Source organism: Macaca nemestrina, chromosome 19, assembly GCF_043159975.1.
Source record: "Macaca nemestrina isolate mMacNem1 chromosome 19, mMacNem.hap1, whole genome shotgun sequence".
NCBI classification, from domain to species: domain Eukaryota; kingdom Metazoa; phylum Chordata; class Mammalia; order Primates; family Cercopithecidae; genus Macaca; species Macaca nemestrina.
This window is the reverse complement of record NC_092143.1, coordinates 83,747,847-83,769,089: the sequence shown is the minus strand read 5'-3', so window position 1 is coordinate 83,769,089 and position 21,243 is coordinate 83,747,847. Positions and strand designations below refer to the sequence as shown.

The following is a 21,243-nucleotide window of genomic DNA, read 5'->3' as shown; positions in this document are numbered from 1 at the left end:
CCAGGGAAGCGGTGGTGTTTCAAGAGTGGAAACCTCCAAGAAGAAAATGAATGCACATGTAATATTGTGATATTGCCAGCTTCCCAGACAATCTGATTTCTCTGGGTCTCTGACTCCCACGACTTGGAACTCCCAACCCCTTTTTTCTTTGCAAGTAGATACAGTGTGATGTTATGGGGGTACATACACATACGGATCCCCCTATTTTTTTCCTTTTTTTTGATTCAGAGTCTCACTTTGTCCCCCAGGCTGGCTGCAACCTCGGCCTCCCAGGGTAAAGGGTTTCTCCCAACTCAGCCTCCTGATAGCTGGGACTACCGGTGTGCCTGGCTAACTTTTATATTTTTGCAGAGACGGGATTTTGCCATGTTGTCCAGGCTGGTCTCGAACTTCTGACCTCAAGTGATCTGCCCACCTTGGCGTCTCAACGATTCCCCGCTAATTTTTAAGGTATCCAGATTGTTTTGAGATTGACCTGCCTTAAAGTCAGGTCCTTGTGAATATGGATGCGTGTCTGTTTCCGGGCTCCTAGGCGCTCCTCACAACGGCACAGCGACTGCCATAATCTGACTTCACTTCGTTGGCAGGGGAAAGGTAAAATGGTAGCTGTGACTCAGGCCCTCAGAGCCCTTCTTCAGTTTCTATTCTTTTTTTTTGAGACAGAGTCTTGCTCTGTCGTCCAGGCTGAAGTGCAGTGGCATGATCTCAACTCACTGCAACCTCCGCCTCCCAGGTTCAAGCAGTTCTCTCTCCTCAGCTTCCCGAGTAGCTGGGATTATAGACGCTCGCCACCACGCCCAGCTAATTTTTTTAAATTTTAGTTGAGAGAGACGGGGTTTCACCATGTTGGCCAGGCTGGTCTCGAACTCCTGACCTCAAGTGATCTGCCTGCCTTGGCCTCCCAAAGTGCTGGGATAACAGGCGTGAGCCACCGCGCCCGGCCCTCAGTTTCCATTCTTTACTAGGTATTTTTTCAACATCTAGATTGCAGTAATTTTAGCCTCAAGGAGTCTGCCATATCTTCAACTTTCATTCACTCCAGTTCATCAGCTGTGTGACATTAGCTAGCCTGCACATCACAAAATATTTCTGATCTGTTTCTGTAAGGGAGAAAGTAGGGGAAATCTGAAGGTTTGATGGACAAGTTCATTTAAGAGGAAATAAGTTCGCAGATATTAGCGAACTTTCAGTTCTCCTATGTAATTTGCTCCCCTGGCTTTGTTCAATATTGAAATATATATAATTTTTTCCAACACAGAGCTTATTATTCTGTAATATATTACCAGCAATCAGCAATCTCTACACAACGCCAGTTTGTGTTCAGTAAGAGATATTTTGGTTGATGTAGCAACTGTGCTTACATTTGGGAAAACCTGGAAAAGCAGTTGTCTGTATCAGTAAAACTCATCACTAAAATTAAATGCTCTAATTTTCCTGATGGGCTTGGAAGGGGGAGTGGGAAACCAAATGTGCTTTGAAAAGATAATCTCCTGGAAGAGGAAGTCTGTATGAAGGCTTAATCAAATCTGGGGCAGAAGTTATGCTGCCAAAATTACTAATCATCAGAATGACCCTGCTTGCTCATTAGTGCGTTAATCAGTGTGGCCACCGTTCACCTGAGCAGGCCGCTGATCTCCGCGGTCAGGCATAATCCATTTCTTCTCCTCTCTCCTCACCTCAGTATTAACGGCTTAGCAAAGACCGCTTTGAAAACACAGAACCCAGAAGGCACCGTGATTTATCACTGAAGATAATAAATGAATACAGCTTACAGTATTCACGCCGGAATAAAGAGAGCCGGTAACAGATTTGTTCCTGATGCATTAGAAATAGACCCCAGTGACAAACTCCCGCTCTCTCCACAGCGAAGCTGATGTATTCACCAGACAGGTAGATATGAGCTACTCGGGCTGTCTGGGCGCTATGGAAATCACGTCGAGTGCATCTGACCATCGGCAACGGGGCCAGACACGCACGAGGCTCATTCTCATTCCAGCCAGGGAAAAGGCCTCGTCTGCACTCGCCCTTTGCTGAGAGGCTGCCGTGTAGTCAGCTCGGACGCGTGTAAGATAAGCTCTGTCCTCGTTATCTAATATTTCACCAGGCAGTGGAACCAAAGGATAAGGACACCCTAATCGCCTACGTGGGCAGCAAAGCTCGAGTGCTGTCAGGTCCGGCACAAAGCCTGGAGCCCGGACAAGAGGAAGTTTACCGCGGAAGTTAATCACTTCATTTGGAAGGAGAGCCCTGAAGGATTTGGACAATTATGGTTTATCCTGGTTATACAATGTATCAGGAGACAGATCCAAAGTTCTCACTGCAGAATAATCTTCAGGCAGCTTGCCTTTCCTCCCCACAGCACACCCTTAACTTAAATTTACGCTAGGATTAAGCACAAGAAGTGGTAATACGGAATGATTTGTGCACAGTTAACAAGAAGTGAGTATGAGAAAAGACAGGTGTTGCAGCCATCCCTCCGCCGAGCCGTCCTGTGATCCCTCCCTTGGTTAAGTCTTCCTGGGCGCCAGGTGCAGTGCTGGCCACCAAGGGGAACGCCACGGATGAGCTCCTGCTCTCGGATAAGCCGGAGGTGTCTGGGAAGGAAGGGGAGACAGACGAACAGACAGCTACAAACCAGCTGGACAGGGCTCTCACGGAGTCATCACAGCTCAGCTCAGGAGAGCAGAGGAAGCACCAAGCAGTGGGAGGACGAGAGAGTGGAAGGCGGCTTCCTGGAGGAGGTGGCCACTCCTCTGAGTCTTAAGGGACAAGTAATAACTAGTCAGATGACAGAAACAGGGGACAAGATTCCAGGGGGAGAGACTGTCATGAAGCATAAGCTAAGAGACGACAGAGCACAGTGTGTCTGTGACAACCGTAAGCAATTGGAGTCCAGGGCACAGCAGGAGGAGGCAGACGCCGGTCACAGGCTTCCCCCTGTGGCCCCGGGGCACTGAAGTGTGATGGGAGGCAACGTGGCTTTGGGTGGGCCGGGCTCACCTGCACTCTCAGGGAGACGGGGGTGGGAGATGGGCTAAGGGCGGCAGTGGGCCTCAAGGGAAGCCGGGCTGAGGCTGCGGAGATGGGAAGGGTGCGGCAGGCCGGTGGGCAGCTGGGGACGCCGGGTGAGGTGACCGGGTGTGTGAGCGGCAGAAGGTGCTCGCAGGCTCCATTCTCTTCCCTCTGAGCCTGACATTCACTAAGCCCTGCCACACCACAGCTGTGACAGGCAAAGCCAGAGACGCAACAACAAGACGCTGCCAGCAGGGCCGGGGCCGGAGCGCCTGGGCTCGGTGACTCGGGCAGGCTTTGGCGCGGCCGGGAACCCCAACACTACTTGTTAGTGAATGAAAGAATGAAATCCACACCCTGGTAAAGCCACTGAGCCTCTTTTACTCTAACTTCGTATGTTTTGGCAAATATCAATCTTCCTTAAAATTTAATTTCTCAGTTGAATGTGGTGATATTACGTTCCTCTATATATCTCCGGGGCCAAACTCATTTGTTTCTTTTTGGAACTCTAATAAAACTTATTTTTTTACAACTCATTTAAAGTTTCCAATCCCATGCACTCTAGTACTACTGACTAGATCTTAGGCATCTCAAAGTTGGTGCCGTAACCACATACCTCCCCTCGGTCTCGGTAACAAAAGTCAGTCACCACACGTGGCCATCAGGAGGCCGCCCCAGTTGCCACCACGGCTGAGTCTGTGAGTCTGTCAGTCATCCTCTCTCCACCTCACCTTGTCATCTGCAGATTTAGACTACAAATATTGCCCTACCAAGTTCACGGTGTTTTAGAAAAAAATGAGAGAATATAAAAGAAACACTACAATATTAAATTACATGTATTTATATATAATTCTGTACTAATATTACAAAAGCTTCCAGTTTTTTGGATAGCACCTAGCCCACTGTGGCTAGTAAATAAATTTTAAAATAGGAGCTACAATTCACAGTCTTATGGTGCCGGTCAAATAATCAAAAAGACCCAGAGACCGAAAGCTCTTCAGCATGGAAACCTATAAAGGTTTGATTTAGACGAGTATACAGACAAGACATGGTGGCTCACGCCCATAATCCCAGCACACTGGGAGGCTGAGGTGGGAAGATCACTTGAGGCCAGAGTTGGAGACCAGCCTGGGCAACATAGCAAGACCCTCATCTCTACAAAATGTAAAATTTAAAAATTAGCCAGCACAGTGGCCTGCACCTATAGTCCCAGCTACTTGGGAGGCTGAGGCAGGAAGTTTGCTTGAGCCTGGGAGGTCAAGGCTGCAGTGAGCTATTCTCGTGCCACTGTACTCTAGCCTGGGTGACAAAGTGAGACCTCATCTGCAGAAAAGTAAATTAAAAATAAGTAAATAAGTGCAGAGGTGAAGTGGAGCCGTGTGGAAGGCGAACCACCCAGGAGCAGAGCTTGTGGCGAGGCTGAGGAGGGCATGGGCCTCCTGCCACGCTGCATCTCTCCTGGGCCCAGTGGGGACAGGTATTGACGCCCATGTGTTGCCAAACGCCTTCTCCCACCTGCTCAGAGGAACCCAAGTGGACACAGCAGAGGAGCTGCAAACACCGCCCTGGGCTGGGGGTCTCAGCGGGCAGCCCGGGAGGGAACTGCATCTGCCCGGAAAAGGCAGGCTGCTCTCAAAGCCAAATCCCACTCCAGGCGGTTTAGACGCAGTTCTTTAACTGACGGCACAGCTGCCATGCTGCGGCCGGGGATGCCCACTCGGGGTCCAGCACAGTGCCCACACAGAGCTGACATACACATTCATCTTCCTCCTTCTCTCCCCAGTCACCTCGTGCCCTTTTAGGCCATTGGAAGGCAAAGAAAACTGGCCATTGCTGAGTGCTTCTGTGCCAGGCACTGTGCCGACTGCTTTAAGTTTTTTTTTTGTTTTTTTCCCTCATTTTTGGCATCAATCACTATGCCCACTTTTGTAGAAAATATCGACACTGGGTGGGGTAATGTTACTTGATTACAGATGCATGAGATCTAGGGGCTGACTCCAACCCAGATTTATAATGCCCCCAAGGCCATGCTCCTTTCACAGCGCCTCAGTGCGGGATAAATCACAGAAAGATACACGCGTGTTTGTAAGGGATGGACAGAGGACAGACCATCAAATGCTGCAGTCCAGTCCCTGCCACCCTGTGCCACACACAATGCACATGTGCATGAACACACATGCACACACATACATGTGCACACAGCTCTGCATACGAGTGTACAACGCACACATGCACACACACAAGCTCATGCACCCATACGCACAGGGTGCTGGTGAGCATGGCTGCTCAGCTCGGGGTCTCAGATCCAGCAGTGTGCAAAGTCCTCAGCTTTGTCTGCACACATGCCCACCAAGACGGGCTTGTAATTTGTATTTTTAACCACTGGTAAGGGTTTAGGAGCCAAAAGAAACCACAGAACTGAAATTACCAGGTTCAAACTGCTGGACAAACTTTAGACAAGGATGAATAGAACATGAATGGTAGACAAAACAGAAGCTAATGCTAAGATGCAGTTTTATAGCTGGATGATCTCTACTTTCTTTTTATAACTGCATGAGTCCCTTTTTCATGTTCCCAAAAAGAAGGCTCCAAAGAACTGAGGAGATTCTACCCAGGGAAAACAGAATGCAGCAGCTCGGCTGTTTGAATATGCTAGACTGTCTCCAGACAGTTCGGCAGAGACAGAAAATGAGAGATAGGCCTCTATATAGACCGCAGGATAAGAAAAAAAAAACTCAAAACAAAACAGCAGACATGTATTAGGGGTTGAGCATCTGAAAATCTAACATCTGAGATGTTAGAAAATCTGAAAATCTAACCTCTGAGATGCTCTAAAGTCCTGAACTTCTTGAGAGCTGACAAGACACAAGCGGAATATTCCACCACTGACCTCCTGAGCCGGTCACATCAAAATGCAGCCCAAGCTTTGCTTCATGCACAAAATTATTACACATTGTATAAAAAGAATTACCTTCAGGCCACGTGCGTCACACATATATGAAACAAATAAACGCTGTGTTCACGCTTGGGCCCCTCCCCAGGATATCTCATTCTGTCTAAGGAAATACTCCAAAATCTGCAAAGATCCAAAATCCAAAACACTCTGGGCCAAGCATTTTGGATACAGGACACTCGACCTGTACACAGAACACAAACCAGGTGTCCACCAACCAGCAACCTGGCAATTATTCAAGTTTGAAACCAAACGCTGAAGAGGCATTTTTAAAAGGGCAAGCTTGTAATCGTTCAGCAATGCTGCTTTTCTCTTGGCCAGAGGCTTGATTAGAAAGGGAGCTGTAGTTCGAAGACAGCTTGGCGGTTTCATAAACCGGGAAAACGCAGATTCCTCGACTTGTGGCTGTTAAGAAGTCTGAAGTCCTGACTCTGGACGAGGGCACGGCCCAGTCGCCCGGGAAAGGAAGTGACCGGGGGCCAGTCCCCCGAGAAGCCCGGGGACCGGGATGGCCACCCTGTGCCTCTGTCAGCAGTGCCCCAGTGCCATTGCCTGCGCATTCCGGAAGAGTCCTGCAGATGGCTGAGGTGGGACGTCCTCGTTGCCACTGAAGCTGATCCCAAGAACATCCTCCCGGCAGCAGCCAACACTCACCAGGCATCAGGAGAACCGAGCAGCCCGACGCGTCCCTGGCCCTCTGGGGCCCACCCTCTGGCTGCAGAGACAGTGCTGCCACCTGACAGGCACAGAGCGCCCAGGGAGTGATTCCGAAAAGCCAGAGGATTCGAGATGATGAAAGGGTCACGAGCCAAGAAAGCCAAGGTGGGGTGACCACAGCTGCGCCTAGACCCAGGCAGGCCCTCCAGAGCAGCAGGGAAGGCCAGGAGCTGGGGCTCCATCCTGTCCTGTTCAGGGAAAAGCGGCGGAAGGCTCTGAGCAGGGAGTGTGCACAGTATGCACGAGGCGCAGAATAAAACGCAGGAAGCAGGAGCAAGGAGAGCAGCCCGGAGTCCTGAAGTCACCCTGAGGAGAAGTGTCAGTGGAAATGAGAAACTGATGAACACGGACCGTGAGAAAAGCGTCGCATTAATAATGCAGATTCATTTATGGCTGACATGCAGCGAACAAGAGGAAGGAAGGAAGGAGTGTGACTAGGGGCCCTAGAAGGGAGACTGAGGGGCCTTGGCTCTCACAGCGACGGACAGCAGCCCTGCTGCGAAGGGACACTGCCGAGGGGCAGGTCTATGGCCCCCAGACAATGCAGGACAGATTGTATTTCAAAAGCTCAGATAGACGTCAGCTACTCAGAACTGGCCACTGATTTTTCCACAGGAAAAGGAATACCGCAAATGGCGGGGTGGTGTCCAGGAGAGCTTGCAACAGTCTCTTTAATGCGTGCATTCTTGTGATAGGCAAAGGTGGCATCTCAACGCTGTTTACATAGAATCTCTGGTGACTTTGCCTGGGAAGCTAAGTCCAGTGATATGTCTCCACCAGCTGAAACCTGAAATTCACTGTGATCCCAGGAAGACTTTAACCACATTGGCCTTTCCCATCCACGCCGATCGCCAGCCAAGAGAATGCCCTTCAGCTACCACATGGGGCAAGGAACTCTCTTCCCTTACTGGTCATCCATGAAGAGAGTGATCCTCTGGCTCAGTGGAGACTGGAGAGCTTTGGCTCAGAAGGTAGGAGGGAGTCACTTCCTAGTAAAACGGACAGGCCCACTTACACATTTTCCATGTGTCGCAGATGACTACATACAAAAATCAGAGGCTGATAACTTGATCATTATTTGATAATAACTACATATAAACATCAAATGACTATAACTCAATAATCACTTCTTTTGTAGGTATTTTTAGATATTTCCCACATTCATAAATCAGCAATATCATTTTAAACATATAGCATTATATATTTTTTTATTTTTATTTTTTGAGATGGAGTCTTGCTCTGTTGCCCAGGCTACAGTGCAGTGGTGGCTCACTGTAAGCTCCACCTCCCGGCTTCAAGCAATTCTCCTGCCTCAGCCTCCCAAGTAGCTGGGACTATAGGCACGTGCCATCACGCCTGGCTAATTTTTTGTATTTTTAGGAGAGATGGGGTTTCACTGTGTTATCCAGGATGGTCTCGATCTCCTGACCTCGTGATCTGCCCGCCTCGGCCTCCCAAAGTGCTGGGATTATAGGTGTGAGCCACCGCGCCCGGCCACATAGCATTATGTTATTAACTCAGCGATTTGTGGTCTACCATGATCTCTGACAAAGACAAACAAACAAAAAAAGACCCAGACAACTTTTAAACGGGTCACTATACTTTCGTGGGTTTTATTTTGATCTCTTGCATGTATCCTGAGTTTCAGGTTTTTCATCCTAGCAAAAAACAAAAGTTGCTCTAAGCTAAATATATTATGGTTCACTAAGAAGCCAGCACCAGCATCTTATCCAGCTGTGCGCGTGATCTGCAGGGCATGCCACAGGCTCTATGAGATTGCCACGGCCCCTTCTGCGAGGTGGGCACGCTTGCTTCCGCTGAGGGTTAATACTTCGACGCGTTTCTTCTTTCCTGTCCTCTGGCTCATTCTCTGGCACCTAGCACCGTGCTTGGCAAAACTGCTTGGAGGAGGACAGTTACGAAGAAGGAGGCTCTGATGACAATGATGTGGCGGCCGGGGAGGGCACGGGTGGAAGTGGGAGACCATCCCCATCTCCTGACAGAAGGAGGGACCCAGACTAGTCAATCTAGTTTTAGGGAAAATTTCAAGGTGTTCCAGGGGAATATGAATAACAGTGAAAATTAGAGAATAAAGCAGTAAGGTGGTAGTGTGTCGGACAGACGATGCCACCAGTTATTGAAGGGGGAAAAAGCACTTACTGAGTCTGTAGCAGGTGCTTTTAGCCGAGACCCGGATGGGCTTCAGGGGTCTGCAAACCCCGCAGCTATACATGAGACTTGGTATATTTGCACTGCTTTGGGATCAAAGTCTTTGTCCTGCTTCAGATTCTCAAAGGTTAAGAAACACTGGTTTTTAGAGGTGGATTCTCCCTCCCCCACTCGCTCCACCAAAAAGAAGTAGGAGACACTGACCTCCCCTCCTCACAGCCACTCTCAGCCTCACTTGGGTGTGGAAAGTAAGCACAACCTCTCTTTAAAGATAATAATCAGAGCTGAGTTTTAGGTATAGCAAGAGAAAAACCCATTCATGATTCCGGAGTAAGGAAACATTTCAAGTCGAAGCTGTGTGGTGTTTCCAGTGCCTTTTTCACCCGGAAAGCAAGAGTCCATTTTCAGGCAACCTGATTTTGTTTTCTTGAGAGGTGCGCCTCACATGGCCAAACTACATTAGAATTCGCCTACAGCAAATCAATCTGCAACCGATAATGTAGCCGGTACTTTTCCTTATTAAGGTTCCATTTATTCATTAAAGAGGACTGTGCAATGCTGGAGACGCCACACACAGAGCTCCCCCCTCCCTTCGCTTTTGCTTGTCCCCTCACTGTCACCAAGAATGACCTCCCGCTTTAGTTTTCTGAGAATAAGAACGTCCCCATTTCCTACGTTTTCGCTGAGGACTTTTCTCAGCGGTTGCTCTTTTTTCTAATTACAATAGACTGAGTCATAACTCACTCCGCCCACGTTTCTACATCACCACAGTGAGAAGGTGTCCTCGGCTGAGCAAAGCATGTTCCCCAGCACAGCAAACCCCTCTCAACACAGCCGCTCTTGGAGACTCTCAGGACTGCCGCTGTGCAGCACCCAATCCTCCATCTCTCAGTTCTCAAAAGCCACTGAACGTGTCCTTTTTTGCCCATTACAGAGCTCCTGAAATATCAGCCTCATTTCCCAAAGGAATCAAATCTCTTTCCAGTCCACGCAGGCATGAACAGCACGCCCAGGAGCCGACTTTCCCATCAGGGACCCTGTTTGTGTGACTGTGACATCTGCTTCAAATCACACGGACTGAAACTTGCAGAAATACAAAACTAGCCTCATGCAAGTTCATATACTTAAAAAAAAAAAGCTAAACTGCAAAGAAAAACAAAAATATCACCAGGACATTAAATGCTGTGGACTTCACTTTTTAAGTGTTGGGTCAAGACACCTAATCACATTTTCAAAAACTTATGCTAAGGATTCCTTCCCACAGACAACGATGTATTGTTTTGCTTAATGTTATAACTTCTTTCAAAGCCAGGTCCTCCCGCCGGCTCAGCTGGCAGCTTCTCAGAGCAGAGCTCATGGACACCGGAGGCCCTCCTGAGATTCCAAGGCCACACTGTCACCATCCCTCACCTAACACTCCACCTTCCACAGCCTCCGGACATCCCCCTGCGACAGCCGGGAAGGATGACTGCACTTACCACGACCATCTGTGGTCTCGTCCAACAAATCTGAAGGTTCGAAGCTCAGCGAGCCCAGCAGAGCCCATGAACACAGAGACAATCCACATTCTGTGAAGCACAAAGAGAACTGGGGGTTGCCTGAACTGACCCCAGACAGCACCCACCCTCCAGCTCCTAAGCTTATTAAATAAAACGGTAAATCCCAATCAAAGTGCTGAAAGCCAGAAAAATCACAATATGACTGGCAGGCACTACATGGCTTTAAGCTGGGAAGAAACTGGAAGAGGAATCCACTTTCTTGATGCTTGTAATAACTTTTATGCGACAAAATATCCTCCCCAAAGACTTGCTTCCTAAAAACTTCTGCACAGCAAAAGGAACAGTCAGCCGAGTAAACAGACAAGCCACAGAGTGGGAGAAAATCTTCACAATCTATACATCTGACAAAGGACTAATATCTAGAATCTACAAGGAACTCAAACAAATTAGCAAGAAAAAACAATCCCATCAAAAACTGGGCTGAGGACATGAGCACATGAGCAGACAACTCTCAAAAGAAGATACACAAATGGCCAACAAACAGGAAACAATGCTCAACATCACCAATGACCTGGGAAATGCAAATCAAAACTACAATGCGATACCACGTTACTCCTGCAGGAATGGCCATAATCCAAAAATCAAAAAATAATACATGTGGGCGTGGCTGTGGTGAAAAGGGAACACATTTACACAGCTGGTGGAAATGTAAACTAGTACAACCACTACGGAAAACAGCGTGGAGATTCTTTAAAGAACTAAAAGTAGGAAGAACTTCCATTTGATCCAGCAATCCCACCACTGGGTATCTACCCAGAGGAAAAGAAGTCATTATACGAAAAAGATACTTGCACATGCATGTTTATAGCAGCACAATTCACAAGTGCAAAGGTATGGAACCAGCCCCAATGCCCACCAATCAATGAGTGGATAAAGAAATTGGGTATATATACACCATGGAATACTACTCAGCCATAAAAAAGAACGAATTAATGGCATTCGCAGCCACCTGGACGGAGACTATGATTCCAAGTGAAGTAACTCAGGAATGGAAAAGCAAACGTCGTACGTTCTCACTCACGAGTGGAGCTAAGCTATGAGGATGCAAAGGCGTAAGAGTAACGCAGTGGACTTGGGGGACTCGGGAAAGGGTGGCAGGGGGTGAGGGATAACAGACTACGTACTGGGTGCAGTGGACGCTGCTCGGGTGACGGGTGCACCAGAATCTCACAGATCACCACTGAAGAACTCTCTCATGTAACCAAATACCATCTGTTCCCCAAAAACCTACAGAAATAAAAATTAAAATAAAAAACCAAAACCCTTTCCTTTGTATTTCTGGAAGGTTTTGTAGTTTTCTGTTCATTTGTTTTTAAATACAATCAGTGACTCAGCTAGGGAAGGAAAAAAGTTAGATGACATGTCCTCTCCTCCTTCCCAAACAGCCTGTGCTATGAGAAGGAGATGTATGGAGGGCAAGAGACAAAAAGGGAGGGTGTCCCAGATAGATATTCCCATCAGAAAGGCGAGTTTCAAGCTCTGATTTGTTTTCCTTTTGGCTACAGCTTGGAACATGGTAGAACTGGGTTCAAGAGAAGCAGGAAGCTCTGTTTCCAACACTTCACAATAATTTGTAAGATGGTCCTGAAAATACCTTCCATAGTGAGGCACCCCTCCTACATTGCGGCATTTCAGAGGGCCAACTGCGAGAGGTGGGGTGTGAAGTGCTCACACTCAAGGCCAGGGCTCCATGAGCATCAAAGCTGGGGCTCTTGGGCAGCAAGGAAAGTTAACTGTGAGACAGACGTGCCAGAGACACACATTGGCCATGGTTCTGCAGCACACCGTACAGTCGAGCTTTCTGGAGTCCTTCTTAATTAGCAGGTGCCAGGGGTACGAAGACAAACAGGACATAGTTCTTGCTCCCAAGGAACTGCTGCCATGGTGAGGAAGATGTCCAGGTGGATGGACTACCACATGACAAGGATCTAAACAGGGGTCTGGACGACACGCTGTGGACAGACAGCGGTTGCTCTCCCAGGCCTGGGGACAGCACAAGGACAGTGCTGCCATGGTTAGCTTCCTCAGGACCTGTAGCCCAGTCACGTTCTGCTTTTTCCCTAAAAGACTTTCTAATACCCACACACAAAAGCAAATCATGGGTAATAACAGCATACGGCAGAACAGCCACTATTAAATTTGATAATAGTGAGATGTGCTTTTGCAAATCTGGTCATCCTACCGCTTTCTCAATGATCAAAGAAGAGTAGTGAGCAAGTGGAATGAGCAAGAGTTACAGCCTTCCCCACAGCGGTCACTATATCCACACACCTCAGTGTCTTCACCAACAGCCACGGCTTCCGTATCCACGGCTATGACCCCACAGCGGTCACTAAATCCACACACCTCAGTGTCTTCACCAACAGCCACGGCTTCCGTATCCACGGCTATGACCCCACAGCGGTCACTATATCCACACACCTCAGCAGCCACGGCTTCCGTATCCACGGCTACACGTAAAGCCCACAGGCCTCACTCTGGTGAGAGATACCAGCCTGGAAAAAACGCAACTGTCTTTCATGAAGTTCCTGACCAGGCAATGCGGAGATGGGAATAAGAGAAGGAGCGTGTCACCCACGGAATGTCTGGCTTCTAATCCCTCTCCAGGATCTAAGTCTGTGGTCTCGGCTTCATCACCCGAGAAGGGTCTACAGATCTGAACTTAACCTGACATCAGTCTCTTTACCCAGATTGTTCTCTGAGTTTGCTTCTCTGATTATAATTCTACCAAAAGACGATCACTGCCCCCAAATCTGACAGCAAATGAATTCTAGTCCGGTGCTTGCTGACTTATGCAAGGTGTGTGTTTTGTCAGCCAATTCCTGTCACCTGTAATGTGGGCGCAGCATGCTCCTAGATTTCTAAACAAATTTTAAGAAAAACTGTACAGGAGAATCAAGGAGAACAAAGCTTCTCTTTAAAGGAGGGCAGCCGGTGGCTCGCACCTGTAATCCTAGCACTTAGGGAGGCCGAGGTAGGCGGGTCACCTGAGGCCAGGAGTTTGAGACCAGCCTGGCCTACATAGCAAAACTTCATCTCTACTAAAAATAAAAAAGTTAGTGGGGCGTGGTGGTGGGTGCCTGTAATCCCAGCCACTCAAGAGGCTGAGGCAGGAGAATCGTTTGAACCCGGGAGGCGGAGGCTGCAATGAGCCGAGATCATGTCACTAAACTTCAGCCTGGGCAACAGAGCGAGACTCCATCTCAATAAAATAAAATAAAATAAAAATAAAATAATATAAAGGAGAACAAACCTTTCAGAGCAGTAACTCCTTCCCAAATGAACACTGCAGGTTTCCAACATCTAATAACACCCACGCAGCACAGGAGGGCACACCTCCAGCCCACAGAGAGGCATGCAGAGCCACCAAGCGCATCCTGGCCCCACCGGCGTCTGTGGCAGTCTCGCCTGCGCCACTCGGTGCCCTCTGCGCTGCTGCTATCAGGACGGGACAGGGCATGTGCTTTAGCTACAACTCTTGCCCTGGGTACGCACTGCTAACAAATTCCGACTCTATGAGGGATCCACGTAAAAATGATCACTTTTGGATGGAAGAGGGGTCAACAAGTACCTCCAAACACCTGCTGGTTGCTAGAATTCAGAAGCCCCAATTTAACTAAAAAATGGTGATCTGTGGGATTGAGAATGTTACTCAGAAGCATGATGGGAATCGTAAGACAACTAGAAGCAAATCTCTCCCCCCGCTGACTCTTCCCTTCCCTACTTTCCTTGTGCGGTGTCTCACTCAATGTGCACTGAAGCCAAATAAAAGATTCAGGAACCCTCTTGACAAGGACTGAAGGATCCCTAAACCTTCTAAGGCAAACACAGAAATCCATAAAAAGGCCACAGGATTCTCTTTATCTGCTAAACCAGAGCCTCCTTCCACTCCAAGCCCAGGCCGTAAGCACATCACGGGCACTCCCATCACTGACCCTGGAGCACGGAAGCTGAGGACCCTCACATTCGCATTCAGTGATCACAGAAGGACAGCCGGCTGCGAAGGGGCCAGGGTGGCTCAGCAGCAGGCCTGTTACTCTTGTTACTTGAAAACCATCAACGAAAGCACTAAAAACTGAAACCCATTTCACTCCTCCCAATGCAGGACGTGCTCACTTAATGCTGCCCGTAGGTTCCTGTAAACGGCAACTGTAAAACCAAATGACATACAGCACGGCCTTGGGTAATACTCTTTCCTTCAACTTTGTTTTCGTGATTGATTTTGTCACATGTCATTTCACTTAAAATTACAGTTTCTAATCACGTATTGACAATGTTAAGTGAGGAATTACTGTACAGTTAAAATGCTGGCTGGTCTAAAGAATGAATCCTGAACGCCCTTCACTTAGGTTAGCAAAAATTAATTAATAATAGTTCATGGGCCGGGCGCGGTGGCTCAAGCCTGTAATCCCAGCACTTTGGGAGGCCGAGACGGGCGGATCACGAGGTCAGGAGATCGAGACCATCCTGGCTAACACGGTGAAACCCCGTCTCTACTAAAAATACAAAAAAAAAAAAAAACTAGCCGGGCGAGGTGGCGGGCGCCTGTAGTCCCAGCTACTCCGGAGGCTGAGGCAGGAGAATGGCGTAAACCCGGGAGGCGGAGCTTCCAGTGAGCTGAGATCCGGCCACTGCACTCCAGCCTGGGCAATAGAGCTAGACTCCGTCTCGGCCGGGCGCGGTGGCTCAAGCCTGTAATCCCAGCACTTTGGGAGGCCGAGACGGGCGGATCACGAGGTCAGGAGATCGAGACCATCCTGGCTAACACGGTGAAACCCCGTCTCTACTAAAATACAAAAAAAATTAGCCGGGCGAGGTGGCGGGCGCCTGTACTCCCAGCTACTCGGGAGGCTGAGGCAGGAGAATGGCGTGAACCCGGGAGGCGGGGCTTGCAGTGAGCTGAGATCCGGCCACTGCACTCCAGCCTGGGCAATAGAGCTAGACTCCGTCTCAAAAAAAAAAAAAAAAAAAAAAAAAAAAAGACTCCGTCTCAAAAAAAAAAAAAAAAAAAAAAAAAAAAATAGTTCATGGGCCAGGCGCGGTGGCTCACGCCTGTAATCCCAGCACTTTGGGAGGCCAAGGCGGGTGGATCACAAGGTCAGGAGATTAAGACCATCCTGGCCAACACAGTGAAACCTCGTCTCTACTAAAAACACAAAAAATTAGCCAGGTGTGGTGGCGGCGCCTGTAGTCCCAGCTACTCAGGAGGATGAGGCAGGAGAATGGCGTGAACCCGGGAGGTGGAGATTGCAGTGAGCTGAGATCCGGCCACTGCACTCCAGCCTGGGTGACAGAGCGAGACTCCGTCTCAAAAAAATGTTTATGAATAATTGCTCTATACCATTTTTCAGAATCCAAAGCAACACTAGCCTGTGCATTGTATCAGGCGAACTACCCAACGCCATCGTCCATTAGCTTAGGAGAACATGTTTTCTCTGACCTGCTGGGGATGAGCCCAGGTCTTCCTCTCATGGGTTACCAGAGGCAGTAGTGTGACATGGAAGAGTGCCTACTTCTTAGTAACATCCAGGGGCTGTGGACGGAGATGGCAGAAACAGGGTGATGGGCTGTGACCAACTTCACATGCTTTATATAAGGTTATTGGAGGCACCGGGAGCTACAGGGAACTGGCAGCTGTGCTGAACTTAGTGGCTCTGACCACGGGGGTTGAGTCAGAGCTACAGTGATCATAGACAGCATACTTACACATTTGCACATGGAAACATCTGCTCTTCTAATTTTTGATGAGAATCTGCCAGGCAAATGGGAATGTGAGGCAAGTGGACACATTCATAAACTCCGCACTTAGAAAGGGTATGCCAGGCGTGGTGGCTCATGCCTGCAATCCCAGCACTTCAGGAGGCTGAGGCGGGAGGATCCCTTGAGGCCAGGAGTTTGAGGCCAGCCTGGGCAACACAGCAGGACCCCATCTCCACAAAAACATTTAAAAATTAGCCAGGGATGGTGGTATGCGCCTGTAGTCCCAGCTACTCAAGAAGCTGAGGCAAGAAGATTGTTCGAGCCCAGGAGTTTGAGGCTGCAGTGAGCTGTGATCATGCCACTGCACTCCAGGCTGGGTGACAGAGTGAGTGAGACCTTGACTCCACACAAAGAAAAGAAAATTAAATAAATGAAAGAGAAGGAAGGAAGGAAAAGAAAAAGAAGAAGAAAAAGAGAAAAAAATGAAATGAAATGAAAAGAGCAGTCGGAGGGCTGCGCCTTCTGTCACCACGGTGGAGCTCGCCCCGGCACAGGAGACTACGGGGCTCCAGAGAGGGGCTCCCGCTGGATCTCCCAATGAACTGGGACTCCTCGTTTCCCTCTCCAGGTACAAAATCAAGAGCATGCCCTTTCTATGCAGTGGGAGTCGTGACTATCAGCAGCATCTCCCCGTTCATTAGGTACCTCGCTAAGGAGGTCCCTGGCTGAGACCATGCTGCCTCTAGCTGCCAGATTTCTGCCTTGTGTGGAACGGGCAGGAGGCACCTGGAAGCCCTGGGTGCTGTGGACGCCCCAGTGCTCACTGGAGTCTTTGCCACTCCTCTGGCCCTGATGACTGCCTGTGTGGACTGGTGTCTGGGCTCCCACCTGCTGGTAGTCTAGGCAACGAGCTGCAGGACAAGGTCACGGAGCCCCGAGCCATGCAGTGGCATCTTGGGAAAACCACTACCCACAGAAGGGCTGACCTGCGCACAGACGAGGCCCCTACCTGCTCCAGTGCAGACGCTCCCAGACGAGTCACGTCCGTCCTTCTTCCTTGCCTGACTCACGAGTGTTAGGGAGCAAGTGAAAATGTCCCCTTCTATCACTACCTTTTATCTTTTTTCGCTTAGATCGAAAATGTCCTGCAAAGGCCTAATGATTTTGTCAAAAAGAAAAACCACTTGCAAAATAAAATACAACCCCTTCCCCCAAAACACTGTCTAAGTCCAGCAGCTTAATTTTGATGGGGATCAGCTGTCTTGCTTCCCTCATGCATACTTTTAAAACAAACAAAAAATAAACAGCATCTTATTCTTGCAAGGGCAGTTTATTTTTTGCATTTATTTATTTGAGACAGAGTCTCACTTTGTCACCCAGGCTGCAGTGCAGTAGCACTATCTCAGCTCACTGCAACCTCTGCTTTCCGGGTTCAAGCGATTCTCCTGCCTCAGCCTCCTGAGTAGCTGGGACTACAGGCAACTGCCACCACGCCGGGCTAAATTTTGTGTTTTTAGCAGAGACGGGGTTTCACCATGTTGCTCAGTCTGGTCTCGAACTCCTGACCTCAAGTGATCTGCCCACCTCGGCCTCCCAAAGTGCTGGGATTACAGGTGTGAGCCACTGTACCCGGCCCCAAGGGAAATTTAATACAATTCAAGTTGTTGGTACAATTATTCGTCTCTATCAAAAGGGAAATTAGCCCAAAGTAATGCTAATCATTAGTGCGACAGATTTTTTGAGAATATTTTCTTCCTTGAAGGACACATAAAAGCAATTCATTTTAAAGTAAAGTGAAGATAAGCAACATCCAACTTATGAATTAGTTTGGTTCCCAAAATTCATTTCTAATTGGCTTATCCTGAAACTGAAAAGCAGTTTTTCTATAGAGACAAGAGTACAGAGAGTTTTACTCCCCAGACAGCGCAGGGCTAGTCTGGAGCTAATAGTTCAGCTCTGAGTCTGGGCCCTGAGCCTGCAGGATGGGGCGGCCCTGGGAGGCCCGAGCGTGGGAAAGAAGTTTCTGGGGCCACGTGTGGGGAAGGCCGCAGGAGCGGGGAGGAAGGCAAAGGGTGCTTTTCTAGCTTCTGCTATGAAAGTATGACATCACCTAAAAGAAGCATCTCAGTATCAAATTAGTGTCACCACTTCTCTTAGCTTCTTAGAATCTTTTTTTTTCGAATTATGTAGTTGCTCGTGTAATCCACTAAAATCAACTCATTCATAAAACGTTTCTGCACGGGGTGCCCACAAACATCACACTGGGCAGAGGGTGCAGGTGAGGGGAACCAACATCCTTCATGACCGAGGGACTGGTGAAGGCGGCGTCTTTCCCTGAGCCCTTCCAGACGACCCTGCTGACTAGATGTGAACACACCTCCCGGACAGACGCGCGCTTGGCTACGTTATAAATTTAAATAACTTGATAAGGTAAGAGGCAGAAAGACCTGAGACCTACACTCGACAGGCCTCTAACCACGGGGTGTGTCTACCGCGATACACAGACCCTAAAGCGTAACGAAGGCCACAGGTCCTGAAGTGGGGTGTGAGGTGCACTCATTTTCATTCTGCCTTTGCCTTCTGGGAACCTTGCCAGTGCTCCCTGCAGCTGGCGCAGCCTTACGGTGAGGCTCTGGCCAGGAGGCAGTGGCAGAAGTGGTGTGTGGGGCTTCTGGGAAGGGTCTTCAAAGGAAGGAGGCATGGATCATTTCGGACTTCGGTTCTTCTTCCGTGGTCCAGACTGCAGTGTGGGTGTCCTGGCTGGAGTTCCAGCAGCCGTTCCAGACCATGAAACAACCTCAGAGTTGGACACTAAGTGCTGGGAGTGTGGGGCAAAAAGAGAGATAACCTGGATCGTTGAGGACTCAGTGGGGCCCCTACACCAGCCCCACGCTGCCTTCTGCAAACTTGTTTCTCTTTTTTTTTTTTTTTTTTAAACAGAGTCTCATTCTGTCACCCAGGCTGGAGTGCAGTGGCAAGATCTTGACTCACAGCAACCTCCGCCTCCCGGGTTCAAGGGATTCTCCTGCCTCAGCCTCCCGAGTAGCTGGGACTACAGGCACGCATCACCACACCTGTCTAAGTTTTGTATTTATTGTAGAGACAGGGTTTCGCCATGTTGGCCAGGCTGGTCTCGAACTCCTGACCTCAGGTGATCTCCCCGCCTCGGCCTCCCAAAGTGCTGGGATGACAGGTGTGAGCCACAGCGCCCGGCCAAACTTGTTTCTAATGTGAGGGAATAACTGCTTATGGGTTGAAGGCACGATGACCAGATGTCTGTGACTCACAATCCCCAACAGTGACACCCACTGTAACAGCAGATCCGCAGTGTTAATACGTTCATTATTTCCAATAAGCCCAGACATGTCCAAACTAGAGTTTACAGGGGAGCGTTTAAATGATGACACCGTTATCACTGTGTTACTCTATTTTTAAAATAAGCAAATATTCTTTTTTTCTTTTAACAAAAAAATGTTCTCGTAGCTCAGTTTTCAAAAGGGAACTTTCTCTATTTTACCAACGTCACAATTATGACCTGTCGGATGAATGGAAACCAGCAGGGGAAGTTCATTTGCATTCAGGGGAAAGAGAAAAGCAGTCAAGAGAGAACTCTTGGTTTGGTGCTAACAGTCTCAGATCTTCAGAGAAGTTCAGTGCTGAGTAAATGTTTTTAAGAGCCTCGAACAGCTTGAGGATGTTTATTTTTACTTAGGCAGCTGGGTCTTCTGCAAAAGCGTAACTCCTGGGGGCTGCTGTGGCGAGGGGCGATGACAGTGCGTCTGCAGGCAGGTCCTCGGGAGCTGGAGCTGAGCGGCAGCAGCTATCAAGAGCTCCCAGGTCAAGTCCCTCATCTCTGCCTTCAGTCCAGCTACTCCAGGAATCGTAAGCAATCCAGACGCTGCTAGATTAGGAAGATGCAAGGTACTTATTTTTCTTCCCCTACGTGTGTGTATTTGTCTTTCTTAGCAGCGTCCCTGGACACTTAGGGTACCCACAAAAGCACCTGCACGTCGTAGTTAAACTAGTGAAGCTGGGAGGCAGGGTGAAACGATGAATATTGACCACAGCAAACCAGAGCAACCCACCGTGATGATGAGGTCAGTGACACAGACACACGTCTGAATGCACTGGCAGGGCTGTTTCCCCCTCGGGCCAGGCGCGGCTCGGTTCTGGGCTCCTTCACACACGCTGTGTGACTCCAGGCCAGGCTGCACCAGGCTCGGCTTCGCCTTCCCGTCAGCTCCGCAGGACCCTCTCCTCACAGGGACACTGAGTCCATTGAATTTCTAGCACCGTATTCAGCACAAAGCAGAAGTTCAACAAGTCTAAATGATTCTCCACTTTCCATGCTACTCTAACACCCTCTAGGCAGATGTTTGTAAGTAAACCTATATATATATTTAAATCCTCTCTTTCTGGGGAACTGGGGGGTTCCGTGTCAGGGATAAAGACATAAAGCCATAGTACAGCGCCACATCAACGATTTCCACTGGGCCAAGACACATCTGCTGTCATTTAATATGAGGCATGCTCTTGGCCGGCGCAGGGGCTCACGCCTGTAATCCCAGCACTTTGGGAGGCCGAGGCGGGTGGATCATGAGGTTAAGAGATCAAGACCACCCTGGCTAACATGGTGAATCCCTGTCTCTACTAAAAATACAAAGATGAGCCGGGCGTGGTGGCGGGTGCCTGTAGTCCCAGCTACTGGGGAGGCTGAGGCAGGAGAATCACTTGAACCCGGGAGGCGGAGGATGCAGTGAGCTGAGATCGCACCACTGCACTCCAGCCTGCGTGACACAGCGAGACTCCATCTCAGAAAAAAATAGTATAAGGCACGGTCTTCATTGAAAATAGGGGAAAACTCGCGCCCGTTGTGCTGAGCAGAGACGGGTGTTGGCCTCCCCTCCAGGATAGACTGACCTTCCAGAGACAGGAACAGGAGCCAAGGGACAGCTTACTGTCCTGCTCAGTGCCCTTTCCCCTACTGTCTCCCAGCACTGACCGGGGTCTCGCTGGATGCCCGTCAGTCTTGTCATCACGTCCCACCAAGCGGATGTAACTGTTACCATCTTAGACACCTGCCCTCTTTACCAGACACCACAGCCCCAGCAGCGGGGCTGGGAGGGAGCATTT

At 49.1% G+C, this 21,243-nt stretch overlaps 1 protein-coding gene across 26 annotated transcripts in view; it reads right to left on the bottom strand.

Annotated features, from left to right (window-relative positions):
* The window catches only part of LOC105478940 (low density lipoprotein receptor class A domain containing 4), a 436,625-nt gene that overhangs the window by 58,487 nt on the left and 356,895 nt on the right, over positions 1-21,243 (bottom strand). The window contains exon 1 of one of the 26 annotated variants that reach the window (XM_071085765.1): positions 12,682-12,700. The exons of 23 other annotated variants lie outside the window; for them this stretch is intronic. The gene's annotated coding sequence lies outside the window, so the exon portion shown is untranslated. Of the gene's footprint in view, positions 1-10,329; positions 10,349-12,592; positions 12,612-12,681; positions 12,701-21,243 lie in introns of those variants that run through there. 2 more of the 26 variants (XM_071085766.1, XM_011736696.3) reach the window with 2 other exon arrangements.